The sequence below is a fragment of the Thunnus maccoyii genome, chromosome 4, assembly GCF_910596095.1.
Source record: "Thunnus maccoyii chromosome 4, fThuMac1.1, whole genome shotgun sequence".
Classification (NCBI taxonomy): domain Eukaryota; kingdom Metazoa; phylum Chordata; class Actinopteri; order Scombriformes; family Scombridae; genus Thunnus; species Thunnus maccoyii.
Window position 1 is genome coordinate 24,191,846 of NC_056536.1, and position 13,486 is coordinate 24,205,331.

At 39.7% G+C, this 13,486-nt stretch overlaps 1 protein-coding gene across 10 annotated transcripts in view; it reads right to left on the minus strand.

Annotated features, from left to right (window-relative positions):
- The window catches only part of LOC121895400 (protein kinase C and casein kinase substrate in neurons protein 1-like), a 360,445-nt gene that overhangs the window by 14,017 nt on the left and 332,942 nt on the right, over positions 1–13,486 (minus strand). For 7 of the 10 annotated variants that reach the window (XM_042408508.1, XM_042408507.1, XM_042408503.1 and 4 more), the window contains 2 exons: positions 12,460–12,530; positions 11,737–11,878 (listed from right to left, as the gene is read on the minus strand). The gene's annotated coding sequence lies outside the window, so the exon portion shown is untranslated. Of the gene's footprint in view, positions 1–3,406; positions 3,705–5,649; positions 6,137–7,676; positions 7,719–11,736; positions 11,879–12,459; positions 12,531–13,486 lie in introns of those variants that run through there. The other 3 variants (XM_042408505.1, XM_042408512.1, XM_042408511.1) reach the window with 3 other exon arrangements.

Here is a 13,486-nt window from a genome sequence, read left to right on the forward strand (position 1 = left end):
GCATCACAAGGAATATTTTGTTCAAATACTAACAGTGCACTTCTCTGCTGGTTAATCCTGAAACCTCCTTCTGCAGTCAAGTGTAAATTAATTCCTGCAACATCCTTCATCTCTGGAATGAGTCATGAAAAATGATTTTCTGCAATAAACTCAATCTAAACCGGCCTGACCTCACTTCTCTTATACATCAAATATTACAACATAAGTGTCCTTGTGAGAAAAATAAAGGTCCTGAAACTACAAGGTCAGCTTACGAGGGGGAAGGTATTTTTCAGTCTTTTCAATAACTCTTGCAACGCGTGCTGTGTTTTTCCAGGGGGTCTACTCATAAAAATCATATCAGGGGAACATTTGTACCCTGTGTGATTGCTCCTGGTTTCAGGTGGAGAACAGGCAATTTAGCACCAGCCAAGTCAATGTTTCCACAGAGCTCTGACTGATTTGGCCGAACTGTATTTTATCAAAGGTTACTGTCACCAGCCATCACACCAGTCTCTGGGCTTCTTTACAGTTGTGGCTTTCATACATTGCTCATTTCAAGAGTGCACTCTGTGCGGGTGCAACACAAAATACCAAGAGATATTTCATGATTTAGCAATTTTACCGTCAGTGTCAGAATCAGAGACAACTTGAGCCTTTCACTTGCACTGAGATCAGCAGTATTTTTCTGGTAATTCATCTTTTTTTCATGAAAAGAAGGCTCCAAGGCTCTGAGAAAAGACGATGCAATGTTTTCTGTGAACTCTGCTCTTTTATCTGAGCTGTTTGATACATCTGGCAACTGTGTATTATGTACAGTCATTTTACTGAACACAGAGTAACTGAAGGTTTTGCTAATCCAAACATTGCATGATGTCTTAATCCAGACGTACAGAAGTACTGTATATTATCTATCAAGTACATACAATGTAACCAATACACAGTGCATATATGTGCATGTTTTAACATATTTACACAAAAAAATCATCCTTATCCCTTCAGTATCCTTCCATCAGTTTATTATAATTATAGTTTCACATTTTTGTCCATCTTGAATGTGCGTCAGTGAACAGAGACCCAACAGTTCATGACATCTTGTTCTACCTGCAGCACCTTCCACAGAATAAGTAACTCCACATTAGTTTGGACACACTCCCAGTAACCCTCTTTTTGAAAATGAGGACACAACAGTTTTCTGCCAATCCAACACTGAGGAGACCTGTCAGCCACCCCAACATCCTTAGTGCCATTGAGTACAAATTCTGACATTTACCACACTGACCTCTGTGGAGAAAATGGACTCCCACAATCCCCAATACTTCATCCTGTCAAGTGCGAAATGCAATACCTATTGAAATTAGGGCTTTAAAAATGAACCTTTCAGCAAACTGGACTCAACATTGAGGCTGATGTTGGATGTGGAGGGCTGTGTTTTGTAATGTACTGTATATGTAAAGCTCACTAAATAACATCTTGTTTGTTTAATCTGCACAAAAAAAAAACGAAGAGTAAAATTGTCATGTTGTGCTTTTACCAGGCATTGTGTGTCAGACAATTTCTTTGCCAGCTACAGTGACTTTGTGGAGTCTTTTCATAAATGTGAGGTTGCCAACAAACGAGATATAACATGTCAGTTGGTGAGCTTTAGAGGTGTTGGTAGGCAGATTTTGCTACCTTTTGACTAAGCCAAGCTAAGTCAATCAGTTCAGTCTTTATGCTAAGCTAAGCTAAGCTAAGCTAACTGGCCGCATGAATGCACACACATGAATTGTAACAATCTTCTTATCTAACTTTTGGTGAATTGAAAAGATAATATGTGTTTTTCCAAAAATGTCAAACTATTCCTTTAACTTCCACTGGCAATGACAGGCAAAACTGTAGGTAAGTTAAACAAAACAGATTCATCGACTTGTTCTTTTTTTCCAAGGTCCTCTGTAAAATATGTTATGCATGTATTCACTGAACACAAAAAATGGAATTGGCAAATTTGCTGCTGTGGTATTTAATGACAACAACTGTGAGATTATTCTGAAGCTCACCTTAGAAACTACAGACCACAGACATGTTCATGGACATGATCATAGGTACAGCAACACTTTGAGACAACAGAGGCCTTAATTCTCTACCTTTAAAAAAAAGAAAGAAAAAATGTCTATATTTAATTTAACACATTTTTGAAGAACAAAATACACTGAAGGCCTTATAAGATAAAGAATTCACTATGTGATGCAAGAAAGTCCCATGCAACTAGAAAGTTAAGCAGCCCTAAAATGGCATGTCTTAATCTCTGCAACTGACACAAACCATTGGTCCAGCTACCTGTCCATCAGTCGAACCATTCAATGAGCTTCTGCATCCGTAACTACAACACCGAGTGACATCAAAGCCAGTTAAGCTCAGGCAAGATGCCAGAATCCCAGCTCATAACAAAACCAGTGTGGCCAGAAGATTATTCTAACCAAAACTCACACGCCTCAAACTTAAACTAACGTAACACTTGATGATGTTTAGAAAGCATTTGGATTAACACGATAATTCCCCAAGAGCTGTCCACACATTACCTCAGACCTCGATAATTTCAAGCTAGAGTGCGGTCAAATGTTTTGACCGATGATTATATGTACATGTTAATGCAGGTAAAAGGACGATGGGCGAGAACTGAAGGAGATTTCAAATTCTCAAAACGCAAAGATCATTTATTTCAAAAACACAAAAGCAAATGGTCCAGACATCCAGATTGGGACAATTTGTTCTTTCTAAGGACAGTGTGGACGTGAATGTCATCAGCCTTTGCTCACCAGTTCATACAGTAGAAAGACATTACATCACAGAAAAGTCACAGCTTTGGTCCATTGTGTTAGTGTGTCATGTGTCCCATGAGACAGAAAAAAGGAGGTGGGGGCGGGGGGGTGGAGGTGGTAAGCATTCTGGAGAGGGGCTTATAATACAGTTATTGAGGTCAACACACCTCAGTGACTGTCAACACACCTCCCATTCCCAAGTGTATTAACTGGTGAAGAAGTCATAGTGGAGACAGAGTACTGTTTCTAATACTACTCAGTGTTTAGCACAACACATTTGATATAGATGGATTAGAATAAAGGAAAAGCATATAATTGCAATATAATTATACTGTATATAATTCAAAGATGCACCCAAAATAGTGCACTAATAGATAAATTACAAAAAGATAACAGCTGGTTTGTACAGAAAATATACACTCATTTAGTCGTATTGTTAAAAACCATTAACAAACCACTCACTGACCAAAACTTTTGCTGCTGTCAAAGCTATTCCTTTTGTTATTTAAAGTCTTTAAGGAGTCTGATGATTGCAGAGGCATTGCTGTCTGAAGCTGTCAAAATGCTACAATTCAAACTTTTGCACATTTGTAAGTAACTAAACATATTCATGCATATTCACTTACCATAGTTGGCTCCATCATTGCAAAATAAAAAGAACAATCCCGAAATTTTAAAATCAAACACAACTCCTTGGAATGACGGACTCCTTGTGGATGTATGATCTTGTAGTCCAAATCTGTCCTTTATCGTTGGTACGTCTAAATGGTGAAGGATGTGTTGCAAATTTTATTTTTGCAGCTTTGACCTCTGTGGCCAAAGTGAACCCAAAGAGGACGGTAAGTCTGACCAAACCAGCATGTCTCAGAGGCTGAGGGATAATCCTGCAGTGTGCCACTTGAATAGCTTTAGAGGGGGAGGGAGCTTGCCAGGAAGAAGAGCAAAGAAGCGGATAGGACGAGTGAGACAGAGAGACAAAAAGTGGGAAGAGGAATGTGAGATTGTCGTGACACTGTAATTATAACATTAAATACTGTCATGATAGCATACCTAGCATACCCATGCACCAAAAGTGTTTGTTTGTGCATATTGTGCATGCATTACACTTTGTTTGGCGGTGTTAAAAAAGGTATTATTGATTTTTTTAAAAACATTATAAACATACTACTGACACATACAGCACTCTACCGCTGTGATTGACTAAATACTGAACATGAATGCTTTTAAGAGAGTTAAAGAGAAACCCTGATCCAGGTGAGACAAATGTTCCTGACACAATCAGAAAGTCCAGTGTTGACAAGCCTTTCAAAGCATTGAATGGGAACCACAACAAACACATAAGCTTGTTACAGTAAGAAGATTTCAGAGAGATGAACTAACTTTACTCCAGCACATTATCAACCTCACTGTCTCCTGGCTGATTAGACAACAGCGATTTAAAGACGAAGTTACGGATCAAATAATCTAATTTACTGAGTTATTTCTCACCAGATAGTGATCAAAATAATGACAGCGCTAGAAACGAATGTGTCATGCAGAAAGCTGTCAGCTGATGTTGTACATGTTGTTGGTTTATGATGCATTCTGGTTGTCTGCGGATTCTGTTTGATAAGCACAGCATGTCCTCCACTTGCACTGACTGAGTAAAACAGGACGCACAAGGAGAGAGACAGAGGGAGGTCTTTCATTCAGATATGAGCGAGGAGAGAGTGACAGCGAAACCGAGTGAGACAACAACAGCTGGAAGGTGAAAAGGAGGGGAGGTGAGATGAAGATTGAGATGGAGGCAGGGAGGGGACGTGACATGGGAGAGGTGAATGAGAAGAGGAGGGAGGAAGGAACAACAAGCTCAGGATGTATAACGTGGAGGCGGTCAGACAGCCAGACTGCTAGAGAGTGGAGTGGAGAGAGCCATAGGGCCAGAACAGCAGCTGAACACATCAGGACGGAGATGTGATTCATCTCACGGTGCAGCACGGACTAAGCAGGCTGTTGGATGTTGCCAGGAGACAGAGCTGCCTTGTGCAGACTTCACACATGCTGCAACAGCGAAGGCCATCATTAAGCCAGGCCATGTGACCGATGCTTTAGACAAGAGCAAGAAGGCTGGATAGGTGACGCAGTGTCAGCTGTCCATCGCACGGTCGACTCGTCGCACCGACATACACAAGAGGGGGGTTACAATGGTGCGGCGAGTGTGAATAGTGAACCAACAGAGAGAGACAGAACCCTGACGAGGAGAGCGTCATTCAAGAAAGATGCAGTAATTAGAGCTAGAAAAAAAAAAGCGAGACAAAGAGAGAGATAGAGGGGAAGTTAAGGAAAAGCAGTGATGGTGGTCTTGTGTTGTATTTATCAGCTAAACGTGGAATGCTGTGAGCCTTGTTCACTGCTCACTGGGGCATGGAATAGGGGAGTCAAATCTGAACTGACGTGTCGATCCAGATGGGGAGTCTGCAGCAGAATTTGGAAAAACAAAACAGTCCTCATCTTCTCTCTCTCCTCCATAGCTAACTGTTAGCCTAGCCACCATAGGATATCCCCTAAGATGTCTGCGAATGTGGACATTTTCTATATTTGTCAAAAAAAACAACCCAGAGAACAAATATAGTCTACAGTCATGCAAGCTGTTCTGTTAGCCTACACTAAGACACAGCTAAATGCTAACATGAGCATGCTAACATGCTAAAATGCTAACACATGCTCATGTGGAACATATTTACCATGATGATTATCTTAGTTGCATGTAGCATGTTAGCATGCTAACAATTGCTAATTTGCACAAAATACAAAACACAAAGTACACACAAGGCTGATGGGAATGTATTTGATCATGAACAAAAAAAAATCTAAAATCTAAATTTCTGACCTGCTGGTGGTGCTAGAGGAATCTAGCACCACCTTAATCTTAATCCTGTAGATTGTCTGTGCCATATTTCAAATCCATCCAGTAGCTGTTGAGATATTTCACGCAAGAACATGAAACTCATGGTGGCACTAGATGAAAAGTATGGGAGTCACCAAAGTCATGATTCATCTTCTGAGCACCGTGTATCTGCACCAAATTTCATGGCAATCCATCCAACAATTGCCAAGATATTTCACAAAAAAACAAAAATGTAAACCTCATGGAAGTACTATAGGAAAAGTTAGGGAATCACAAAAGTCCACAGGATTCATCCTGTGAGCATCAATGATTGTCTGTACAAACTTTCATTGCAATCTGTACCATAGTTGTTGAGATATTTCAGTATGGACCAAAGTCATGGACTAACTGACATTGCCATCCCTTGATTCATGCAGCTAACGTAGCTAAAAAATTACACTTATCAATGCGGAGTCTCATTTAGAAGACAGCAAATCCAACTGCTCATTATCACATGATGTCAGCGGGAGACAAACTGTCTTACATACAGTGATGAGGGTGGGACTCTGCTACTTCCTAAACTACATGATCCCACTGAGATCAAGTGAGACTGGACTCTTATAACCCAAGACGTCACATTCAATCTGTTTCCCACAGAATTATTATTATATTATTAATTAAGAACAAATACTGATCAAACACACATTAATTTCATTCATATTTCTAATTCCTTTACGTGATTGCAGCTGCCAAGTATTGTAACATAGCAACACAGCCCACAGATGCCTTTGCCTGTGCAAGCTAGCTGTGTGGGTCATGATTTCAAACAAACAAGCACAGGATGACTCAGCTATCTGATCATCAACACCTCCAGTGCTGTTTCTGGGTCGCTGCGCAAGAATCAAGTTCCTTGTGAGGGGTTTCCTTCCTTCTAGCCTATTTTTAATCAATATCTATTTTGTGTGTGTGAGTCAGCCAGGTGTGCTCCCAGAACGACAGACCACAGAATAATTCACCAGCACAGGGATGTAAATAACAAAACAAAACAAAAAAAAAGATACCAGCATCATTAATATTACACGTCATTGATTTCTGTAGGGAAATGTTCCCTTCTCTTTCCTCATCCCACAGGGAGGTCAGAGGTCATAGTCAGCCACAGGTCATATGGGGCTCATAGGGTGGATGCTGACACAAGAGTTTGTTCATCCTGCTGCCTGTCATCTGACAGACAATAACAGTTTGGTTTGTATTCTGGTTTCATCCCCAATATCTGGTTTGATAGAAGGACTATCTAGTTCAACTGAAGATTTGTGATAACCTGGGTATATCATCCGTGTTTCCAATGCAATATGCATAAACAGTGTTTTAACAAAAAAAAGGTCAAAAATAAATGTAATGAAAGAAAAAAACTGAAACTAGTCAGGCTTGTTTTTAAAGCACTTCATCACATGAATGTCTCTTAAAGGGAATTAGCCTGTACCCAACTAATCAATTAAAGAACCACAAAATAAAAAGAAAACAAAATGCACAAGACACGATAACATTATAGGTCTGTAACCTACCTACGATAAAAATCTTGTAAGGAACAAATAGGACAAATCTTGTCTCAGAATATCTGAGCATGTAATGGTTACCAGGACAAAATAATAAGTCATAGAACAGTATAATACTGACTAAACTACAAATGTATGCTATAACAATGGACTAAAATTACATTTAAATTACTCTATTTTTTTTTGCCTGTTGCCTTACTCTGAGTGAGATAGAAAAAGGACTGTGTGCACCTTAATGTGCCCTTCAATCATTTAATTATTAATACAATATGAAGATAAAACAGCCAACCTCTACACTCCATTCAGACATGGCCACTGAAAAACTAAAATATCAAACCTAAACTACAGTGAGTCTTATCTATTAACTCTGTGACACCCCTGAGACAGAATGATTGAACTTTGCAGTTCACATCAAACTGTTTCTGTCCCTCTGTTCTCTCTTTTCTTTCCCTTCACGTCGTCTCGATTCTATCTCACCTTATTGTAACCTCAATTGTATTTCTGCACAGGGAAGATTTACTGCTGGCCATTACTCTGCTTCTGTAAAGTTCAATACGCTGCAACACCTCTGAAATTCAAACACAATTTAAGAAAATGATTTAATAGTATTCATTCCTGCTTTAAAAAGCAGCTGGAGACTGAACAGTCTACAAGGAACTGAATGAGTCCGTCGACCACATCAATCAATGACCTATGAGCTATGAGTATCTCTCTCAAACGTTGTGTACAACTATTTAAACTAAGCATAGACCAAATTGAAACACACAGTCCTTTTCAAGTTTATTTGGAACATTTTCTCTTCATAAAAAAAATCTGACAACATTTCCAAAACTGCTGAAAGATCAGCGACAGCCCAGTCGGCGGTAAGTACTCGCCCATTCTGGCTTAAGGAGGGTTTGTGTTTGTGTGCTATTATACAGCCCAGTTGCAAAGTAAGTGCCTACGGAGTAATGAAGAAGGAGGTGTCCTTTAGTATCAGGTGTCCAGGGATCCAGAAGTAAAAGTTGTATTTAGACAATGTTAGGCGGCCGGCTGTTGGAGCATTTCCAATACTTGAATGTGCATGAAACTCTTCTGGTTGAATCATCAGTAAAAACTACAGCTGGTTGGTTGAGCTGGTTGAGATACAAGATGCACTGTACATTCAGCAGCTTGAATCAATTCATTTTCAGTTTCTTGGTCAATTTTAGATGAGATCAGCCACAATGGTCTCTAACTGGCATCTCCTGCGCTAATGCTTGTGGGTACTGAATTTTTAGCCAAGCTAGCAGCCTGGCTCTAGGGATGGCAATGTTGGTCTGTTGGCCAGTCCACCACTTTGCTCAAGACTGAAATATCTCAATGACTATTGGATGGATTGCCATGAAATTTGGTGCTGATATCCATATCCACCTTAGAATTAATTCTAAAGACTTTGGTGGGTCATTGAATTTTGCTGTAGTGCAACCATGAGGTTCACATTTCAAGATATGAGTTAAATGTCTCAATAACTATTGGATAAAATGCTGTGAAATTTGGCACAGACATTCATGTTATCCTCAGGATGAACTGTCATCATCAGGCCAAAATTTCAATTCATACAATACTTACAGAACTGCTAAATGAATGACATTCCCATCAGCCTCAGATGTAGTGTTTGTTTAGTGTTAATTTACAAAAGTATAGCATGCTGAAACCCTGAGTGAAGTGAAGTGAACATGGTAAAAATTATACCTGCTAAACATCAGTATTGTCGTTGTGAGCATGTTAGCATGCTGATGTTAGCAGTTAGCTCAAGTACAGCCTTGCAGAGCTGCTAGCATGGCCGTACACTCTTAGCCTTGCTTAGATTTCTTCAATACATTAAGCTGATTGAAAAAAACATGATTTCTCATGAATAAACTTTAAACATTACTGCCGAAATTATATAAAATTAGACTCCTGTGTTTCTGGGAGTAATGTGAATTTACAGTGAGAAAGCTAATACTGCTCCATCCACTAACATGTAGCCACCCTATTGAACCATCCTTGTGAATATATAAAAATGCTTTTTCAAGACCAGATAGACAGTGAGAGACATGAAAAGAGAGTGACAGACGTAGACATAGACATAGGACAGGAAAAGAACATTGAATGGAGGCCTCTGGGATCCATCCCCACACTTGGCTTTTACAATAGACAGCACCTATCACACACGCACACACACTTGTGACAGAGTTATGATTTAACACAGTGTCCCGAGCACTGCTGCAGTGGTTATGTAACTATCAAGCCTTTTGCCACCAGCCTCCTGGTGACAGCGTGGTGAAGACAGGGGGGAAAACACGGCAGGGGGAGGGTAAAGAGAGACGGACAGGAAAGGCAGAGCAGAACAGAGGAGGGGGAGACAGACATATTGTGATGGGCAGTGATGAAGGAATGAACCGCAGACATGCAGCAGTGGCTGTGAGATGGAGCAGAGAGGATGGAGGCGCTGGTTCCAGTCCAGTTTTTCCTGATGTCCAGGCAGACAGAGGGAGCAGAGGAAGCAGAGGAAGGGGGGGAGTAGAGGAGTAAGGCAATAGTCAATCTGGGAATGTAGCTCTTCAAACACACCAGCTTTCCGCCTTCTTGTCGTTTAGCTGCTTGATGCTGCACTGAATACTGATGGGCTGCCTTCAAACACACTGCCTGTATGTGTGTGTGTGTGTGTGTGTGTGTGTGAATATCCGAGACGTGTGGAGAGTGGGAGGTGGAGTTACTGAAGAGGAGTGTGTGCTACAGATTATTTTAACTAAAAATGGATATACATATCTCAAAATATATAAAACTAAATAAACTAATATTTTAGTTTATTGTGTAGCATCCTCTGATTCACTTTTGAAGGTCAATTTTACACATGCAACAGTTAAATTTTCATAGTGAGTTAGAAAACCATTTGGAGACTTGATTGTTCTGATGATAAAAATGTAATCTGTTGCTTTTGTTGCTCTAGGTGGCTGCCATCAAGGTTTCTTCCCTTTAAAGGGGAGTACTTCCTTGCTGTTGTCACCAGGTGCTTGCTCACAGGGCAATGAGGTCTCTGTAAACTAAAGAGTACAATCTAGGGCTGCTCTATGTGAAAAATACCCTGAGATAACTTCTGCTGTGATTTGGCACCATATAAATAAAATTGACTCAAGCAAGCAACAACCCCGGTTTACCCAGTGATACTGAGACTATAATCTGGGTCTAAACTGTAATCATCTTACATCCCTATTTATACACATCTCTAATACCCAGAGGCCATTCAGGCAGTGTAAGTGACTGATTCGATTGTGTGTCCAGTGACAGAGCTGGAGACTTAAGTGTGGAGTCATGAGACTCAAATCAGACTTGAGTCACAAAAACTAGGACTTGGACTTGACTTGGACCTACCTATTATGAAAGTCAAATCACTAATGACTTGACATGACTCAGAGCTTCAAAGCAAAAATTCAAGACTTACGACTCAAAGCCTGATTAGATTTGACCCAACAAACTGCAGAAACCAATAGCTCATTAAAGTGACATTCAAATCATACTTCAACTTCTCCCTTCCTGTAGTATTTAAAGCAGTCTTGACAACAGACATTTCCAATTTGGCTTTGGAGAGTAAAGGATGGATATGCCTAATCATGAGCCAAACAAATACTTGTTAAATAAGGGAGGAAAGGAAATAAATAAGCCTGGTGAAAATGCTTCCAAAGTATTGACTAACCAGCCTGAAGGCATAAACAAGCCAATGAGCTTTGGAGACCTCCCCAGCTGGCACCAGGAAGAGGCAGGTTTCAACTATAAATCTGACTTTAAGAAATTAGAATTTCACTATCCTACCTTCCAGTTTTTATAGGCCATGCAGCAGAGTGTGGCTGATGAACTAAATAAAATAAGCTGTTTTATGCTATTATTCATTTTTACACATTTTCAGGGACATTGTTACTCATTCTAACACACACACCCTTTCTCCTTTTAATCAACAGATTGCTTTTGTAAATACTGCAGAGTAATACAGATGCTCTTTTGCCCATATATTGTACAGAGAAAAGTGTATTATGATGGGAAATAGTGGGCATGAAAAGCATTCACTGACCTCTAATATCTGTCATGATTTGTTACTTGCCCTGAAAGAATTACAACTGGATGAATAGAGACTTTGAACTGACAAATATCTCTAAAACAACTCTGCCCAGTGATGACAGAAGTGTAGGTCATCTAAAAAAAACATTTTCCTGATTATTATATACTGCCATGTTGATATGGAAATGTGGAATAAAACGGGTACATTTTGCCCCACAATAAATATTTAAAAACTGAAAATGCTGTGATCTAATGAGCCATTTAATGGTTAAATGATTATCAAAAGTATTAAAAGAAAAGAGGTATTTCTGCTAACCAAAGATGGCAAAAGTGTAGTCATGGAGAGAGGTGATGTGGTTTTGATTTGATTTTTGGAAACCTGAGAATAGAGCACAAAAAAAAGATTGGCCTATCATTATTGCTGATCATTCTTTGTTTACCTATAAACACTCTCAAGCTCTATTTTTCTGACCCAGCTTACCCTCCCAGTCCAAACTGCACAGGATCCCTGGAGAAGCCTTTAATGAACTGGGCCATCATGTTCTGATGAGCCTTCTTTCATATACAAAACAACAGTCTGTGCTCATCACACAGCTGCTTAACCTCCCTCCCGCAGCCAGGTTCTGTCATAATGCACACAAAACAAAGAGATCAAACAAGGAAATCAATAATTACTCCTGACTGAGTCATCATTCTTTCCGGTGAGACAGCGGGGGGTACTCTTAGGGAGGTGATAAAAGGAAATTCTGAGATAATCTCCCCTAAAAACAAAAATTTAAAGATTAGTAAGAGACTCAAAATGCTACTGTTACCCATAGAGACTACAGATCAGTGGTTATGATCCACTGGAGTAGCCACAAAGCTGAAATGCAACCCGACGGTGTAATCCTATATGCAATCATGCAGCACAAGCTCATGCACAGAGTAGACTAATGAAGAACAATCCAATATATAAGTCTCAAATAAGCAAACAAAAAAAAAAACCCTGTCCTCCAGTTAGCCCACTGCCAGACTGGGACACCTTCATGAAATATTAACACCATTGACAAAGAGCTATTAATTACCTCAAGTGTTGCGTCTATTGTTATACAAACCCTGATAAAGTGCTTGGCTCTGTGCTCATGTCTAGTATTGTCCCTGGCATCACTACACAACTTCAGACTAAGCAAAGATCAAACAGACAGCACAAACAGTGACAACTTACCTTCTCCACCAATGGGAGGTCAGGTTTCCATAAACCTTAGAGAGAGCTGTTGGTCCCCTGCAGGAGATCACCTGCAGACAGACAGACAGACACACACACACACACACACACACACACAAAACACAACGAGATGTAGGGGTCAGTCCTTTCAGCATTTAGCAAGTTTAAGTGCTGCTAAATTGCTCTTAATGGGAGTAAAAATGGAAATCAGCACAACACATTTTAAACAATGTGTCAAAACAACAATTATCTCTCCAGAGGCAATTAAGATTCTGATTCAATTATGGATTAAAGAGGATCTAAACAGATGGGATGTGCTGCCCCTGTCACTTTTTGGCAGGATAGAGTCAGTGAGAATGAATATTTTATCAAGACTACTTTTCTTCTTTCAATCCCCTCCTGTCCTAGTACCACAATCCAATTTAAGTTGTTAGAAAAACGAATATCAAAATTTATCTGGCAAAATAGGAGACTTAGGAGAGAGAATCCAGTTGAAAATATCAATGTCAACAAAAGAGAAAGGAGGTCTGGGTTTACCCAACCGAAAACTGGTGGCCCAGCTGTCAAGGATTTAGAGACTGGATGGGTTTATATCGAACAAAATTCCTTACCAGGAATATCACTATCTACTGTTCCACTTCTTAGTCAACAGTCTCGGGAAAACATAAAATGAATAATGTATGGTTCAAACACACATTGAAGGTCTGGACTTCAGCCCAAAAGCAACTAAAGAGAGCTATAGCTCTGTCATGGGCCATGACCATAGTATCCATGTGTGATAATGCTTATAAAAGATGGGCTGAGAGTCAGCTGAATACAATTAACCAACTGTTTGATGGGAATATATTTAAATCTTTTTCATAACTCCAAGACAGATTTGCCTTACCCTCTAGTGAGCTATATACATATCTATAAATTAGACACTATTTGACAAAAAATACATACTGGGATAATATTAAAAGAGAACCAACCAATATAGAAACCCATTTTATACATCTGTTTGAACATCGTGCATCAACAAAAAAAC